Here is a 6,000-nt window from a genome sequence, read left to right as displayed (position 1 = left end):
GATCTCAATTCCTCTCGCGCGGGATCTCGTTTACTCTCGCGGGATTTTGGCATGATAATGCCGCCATAGTTAACTATCTTCTCTCTGGGAAATTTGTGTGCCATAAATTCTCGCAGATTCTCATTCGCAACCTCTAAAGGCACTCTAGATATTTTAGACACAGAGAGAACAGAGACTTTTGAACCATGGAGGTGGAAGGCAATCACGAACTGATGTTTTTTTGCCATAGACTTCAAAATGTTCCAAAAACAGCTAGTCTGTCTTACTATCTTTTTAAAAAAGTGGTGCTTAGCTTCAAACCTCATTGTCCATAAGGAGACTAGTGGGCCAAAGGATTTAATGAGACTTGGGTAATGCTCTACAAAATGGTGTTTTGGAATCAACTTCTCTTCAGGAAACACACTGATAAATCTATGTCTGTGTTCAGAAATCAGGCTATCTAGGTGACCAACACTTTCATCTCTGTGGGTAGGTGACATAACCAACTCAACAACATCTTTAAGAGTCTTCAACACTCTCCATGCTTGTTCCTCCTCTGGTACTTTGCAGCCAATCATTAGTGGAAGCAGCCTCAGTAGGCACCAATTTTCATGTGCATTACCACCAATGGTTTTACGGGAAGCAAATGTTGGTGTTACACCCTGAGGACAATTAGTCCTGTCTTTCCACTTATAGGGATTTTTTTTTTTTTAACTTGTCCTGTCCAGCATCATAGCAAGCAAAATAATAATCTGGTTGCTGTATCGTGCTGAACAAATTTGCTCTGCCAAGGGGAGGCCTATGGGTAAGGCTCCTCTTGATAATGTGATTAATTTATTTATTTATTTACTTTGAATCACGGAATCTATGTAATCTTGCTGGACCTGACCGGAGGGGACAGAAAAAGGTGGAAAATAGCAAAAAGAGCAAAAGGGAAAGAAGAAAGGAGACAAAAAGATCACAGACAGAAGGTAACGACCCTTCAATCCACACCATCACCAGACAACAAACTGTTACACCTGTACATGAACACACCAAAAATAAATAATAAAAACAAAAATAAATGAACAGAAACAAACTGACTTCCTGAACAATCAAACAGGAACTTAAATACAGGTTTAGAAAAGCCAAAGTAAACACGAAGAGGGGAAATAAAATAGCTACTACAATTTGAACCAACCTCAAAATGAATCCCCAAACCCCCCAATAACTCTGCATTGTCATAGTGTAGTTTATCAGTCCTCAGACCTGGACCAGGCCTTTGCTGTACCAGGAGGGAGAGACTGAACCCCAGATACCTCAAAGAAAAGAAACACATTAAAACAAACATAATCTGACCTCACAGCATGAAGGTATGAGGGATGAAAGGAAGGAAAGAGACGTGTGAAATATAGACTTCTGCTTGCAGAGACAATGAAAGTGGAAATCTACTGGTGGTGAGGTGGAGATATTAGTGTGTGTGTCTGGCCGTCACGCTCATACACAGGAAGTGGAGGAGAATGAAATGTGTTTATTGTCACATCTTTGTTCAAGTTTCAACACAATCATCTTCATGATGCAGTTTCCAGAGGTTACCAGTCTGAAACTACAGTACATCATCACAACACAAGCACAAATATGTTGATAGCATTAAATAATCGGATGGAAAGACCAGAACATTCCAGATGTTTTTCCTGCTGTGATTAATGCATCATCTGAGCATCATTAGAACTGTTCAGACTGAACTCGGATTCAGGTTTAAGTCCAACTTTAGATCATGATGAGCCTTCAAACAGCCATGAGATGAGCTCCGAACTCAGAGGATCAAAGCTTTTTTCTCCTCTGAGTCTCCATTGTTCCCTCTAACATCTGTATCATCCAGCTGTGTGTGCATGGCTACAGCGGTCCAGTCTCATGAGTCAAGTCTCAGGTCCTGCTGGCTCTTCTTTCTATGATAAAATGGCAGCTAGAATCAGAACAAAGTGCAGGAAACTGTTGTTCCTGCTGCTGATGGAAACATCTTTTAATACAGTCAGTGATTTATGTTTAACCTGATTTTAGAAGCTGAGTGTTTCTCAAAGATTTCCTCAGACTTCCTCTGCTGGTTTAGTGTCGCTGCTTCTTTTGAAAGGTTTGTCAGAAATGAGCTCTTCTGCTTCAGCATCACTGTTGGCTTGATTCAGTAGAAATGGCAGAAGTTTCTAGTTTAGCTCTGAAGTCTAAACTCTGGTTGAGGTGATGGCAGGATTAGCAGCTGCTTTCTGTTTGAGCCGCTACATGCATCAATACTTCACAAAGGCCTTAAATGTCTAAATTATTTCAATGTGCGCAAATGAGCTGCTTTTCCATCTTTAAATTTCCTGATGGTTTATGCAGGTTCAGGTTTTTCCGCCAGGTGAGGTAGAAGCTCCAACCTTCAATTATCCCTGTAAGAAAGTCAGAAATGTTCAAATAAAATGATAAAAACTTTCATTTAAAGAAACATGAAGCTGACTGAAGCTGAGAAACTACATTTAAATGAAAAAGTGAAAGTTTTCAGGTCAAACATTTAAAATTCACCTGCTGACTGAAAACAGATTCATGAAAGTTTATCTGAAATGTGGAGTTTGAAGAATTTAATCCAAAGTCAAACATCTTGAGACAGAATGGGAAAACTGAACATTAGACTTTTTGTTTCATAAACTATTTCTGAAAATCTAATTCAACATGTGAAAGAGTGAAAAAGTCAAATGAAGAATAGAATCAGCCAAACAGAGCGACGCACTGGGAGGATTTTCATTTTCAGCATCATGAAGTGAAAATGACACAAACAATGTCCAGATGATCCTGGAAGAATCCCAGCTTCTATCTTTAAAGGAGGGAAAACAGGAAATATCCAAGGAATCATCTAGAAGAGTTTCATACGTGAATCTGAAACGCTGTTTCTGAAGAAGACAGACGCTTCCAGACTGAACTCTGGTTAATAATGTCTGACAGGATCAAACTCTTTACACAACACAAACACTGAGGAAGAAAACAAGCTGAACAAGAAGCCAAACCCAGGAAGTAGAGGATGATGAAGGTGGTGATGAAGATGTGGAGGAACATCAGAGTCAGAGGAGACTCCACATATGCTGCTACTGCCAGAGACGGAGGAGGAGATATTATTAATCTGTTATTGTGAGACACAGAGTAACCATGACGATGACAGCAGCTCAGACTCCATGAGGATTAATTTCCTCCCAACATGCAGTCTTTACTGGTTCCTCTCCTGATTCCTCTGGAATTCACTGACAAACGTCTCCTCTCCACTAAACATCCCAGTAACAGCGAGCAGTCAGAACATTTCCACACAGAACCTGAAGAGGGCGCCATCACATCTGTCTGGATGATCAGGATATGACTGAGGGACGTCCACCAATGGAAACTTCCTGTTGATGTCAGACAGGTGGAGCCTCCTGTTCACCGTGTTTGCTTCCATTGAGTTTCCAGGAATCTGATTGAGAGAAAAAAATCAACCCAGATTCAGGTATTGAACTATTTACACTTTGATGCTGACTTTGAAAGTGATGAATACACACACTTCCACTTTCTTAGACCTGGTCTCAACCATCACTTTCCAATATGCTCCACTCTGAAAGTAGGAGGGGAGTCAGGTTTGGCTTCTATCTCCATCTAATCCCTTCTTCTCTAGATCTGATTGTTTTTAATCAGTTTCATCAAATATGAGGGAAATGAATGAAATGTCTGACCTCCTTGTGTCTGAGAAGCCTTTTGACCTGCTTCTAATTTAATATGAGACTCCTCAGTGAGGACATGATGGAGGAAATGAAAAGATGGTGCTGACAGAAGGAAAAAACAGACAGGTGAGGTAGAAGTGGACAGACAGGTGATGTGTGCTCAGCTTCCAGATGCAAACAAGACTGATGTAGAAAAATCTGACCCTTCAGATTCAGATTAAATGAACTCCTGGTCCAGTTCTTTGGAAGCCTGTTAATGAGTCCTTCGTTAAAGTGTGGAAACATGGAAACATGCAGGATGGGGTCCTGAGGACCAGGATGGAGAAACACTGCTGGAAAACATCTCAGTGGTGCAGGAGAGGCTGTTAAAGAGGAGGAGGATGGTCTGATGTTGCTCCTCCTCTCTGTCCTCCCTCCAGCACAGGTAGAAATGTAACTCATTCCAGGAAGGAGCTCACCTGTGTATCAGTGGAGATTCTTCTTCTTCTTCTTCTTCTTCTCTGAACAAACTGTAAGTCTGAATTTTCCTCTTTGTTTCTGCAATGTTTGGAGAACGTGTTCACTTCTGATTTCAGCTCCAACTTTGATCTCTGATGTTTGAAGACAAATCTACATGATGATCAGATTATTGATTATTGATCCTGGAATCAAGGTGTCTTTTGCACCAGATATTGTGTGATGAAATTGTGACCTCATAATTAAACAAAGGACTATTGTAGGGAGAGGAAGAAAAAAAGCACTTCCTCTAGCACTACTTGACAGCACCTGGGTCCAACTGGACTCAAATCAGTCTGACTACCACTGAATTATTATTTGAATTCTTGTTTGAGGTGTTTTACTCTCAGATAAATGACTTTAGAATAGAATAGAATAGAATAGAATATTAAAGTGGGAGCTATCAGCTTCCTGCTGATGGCAGTGAAACATGGATCCTTGGATCAAACTGGTTTAGTAGATAATGAGACAGAAATGTTGCTGCAGAAAAACTTGAACTTTGAGCCTCTCTTTGTGTTTCCAGTATAAGGAGTCAGAGAAGTTTTACAAGTTTGATGTTGCAACATCATTTCCTTCATCATCGTTCATCTTCATGTTATTTCAGGAACATCATTCTTTTCTGTTTAATTTCTTTTTAAAAATCTCCTTGCATCTCACAAGTAGCCAGCAAGGCCGCCACCTCCACTATTTTTACATCTACTGTACTTTTAGCCGCCAGAACATGTCCATTTATCTGTGGATTGGTAGAAATAAATTCATCTTTAGCTAATTTTTTCAACTAGATAAAGCTAAATATTTTACACTAGTTCACACGTGACAGTAAAATAAATATCTGAAGCATTTTCAGTTAAATAACATGGAAAACATCACCTTCATCTCTAGAAATGATTTCACACATTTTAGAAAACAGTAAAATGTCTGAAAGATGATCAATGTTTTAGTCACTATAGAAACAGTTTGGATGTAGTTTTAATTTAAATTCATGTTTAATCAGCTAAAGTGGCTGCAACCAGTCCCAGCACCAGGAGAAGGTAACAGGCTGAGCAGCTGGTGAATGTCATGGATACGTGGCTCCTGTCTATCAGTGAACTTTGACTTTTTTATAAGAGGACGAATCCTGGTTTAATCATTCACTATTTGGCTTTTATGAAGCAGAATAGATATAGAAGCTATAAAACGTATTCTCATCTACTGAAGAACAAAACATTCATGCCGACACGTAACGCTCATGCTCTGTTAGGATAAATTACGTTGGGACTGTTATCTACTAAATCTGTAGTTTGAACTTTAATCTTCAATAAAATAATGAATGATTAATATTTTCAGTTTTTTTTCTTTTCATTTACTTCATGGTCAATGCAGCAGCATAAAGAATTAAGTTGAAAGTTTTGACCAAACACCACTAGCAACTTTATGAAAACACATTATAATTAAATATTTTAAAAACTAATTAGACCTGCACCTGTATCAGAAACACAAACTGGCCCATCTGATATATGAGAAGATTCTTTTAGTTGCATTATTAGTTTTTTTTTTTTTAAAAATCTCAGACTAAACAAAAACCTGTAAAAACCAGATGTGTAGTATGAACTAAAAACTGCACTGTAATCATGACAGATTAACCCCTTGATGCCTGTTGTAAATTTACAACAAACCACTTCTGGCCTTTATTTTATTTATTTATTTGCTTTTATACATTTTTTATTTACTTATTGCTATTAATTTGTGTCATATTTAATAATATTTTATTTTATTCCAGTCTTTTTCTTTGTATCATATATTTCTTGTATTTATGGTGTTATTTGCAAATAAATTCAGGCATTAATGA

This window comes from Melanotaenia boesemani, chromosome 2, assembly GCF_017639745.1.
Source record: "Melanotaenia boesemani isolate fMelBoe1 chromosome 2, fMelBoe1.pri, whole genome shotgun sequence".
Classification (NCBI taxonomy): domain Eukaryota; kingdom Metazoa; phylum Chordata; class Actinopteri; order Atheriniformes; family Melanotaeniidae; genus Melanotaenia; species Melanotaenia boesemani.
This window is presented reverse-complemented; position numbering follows the sequence as displayed.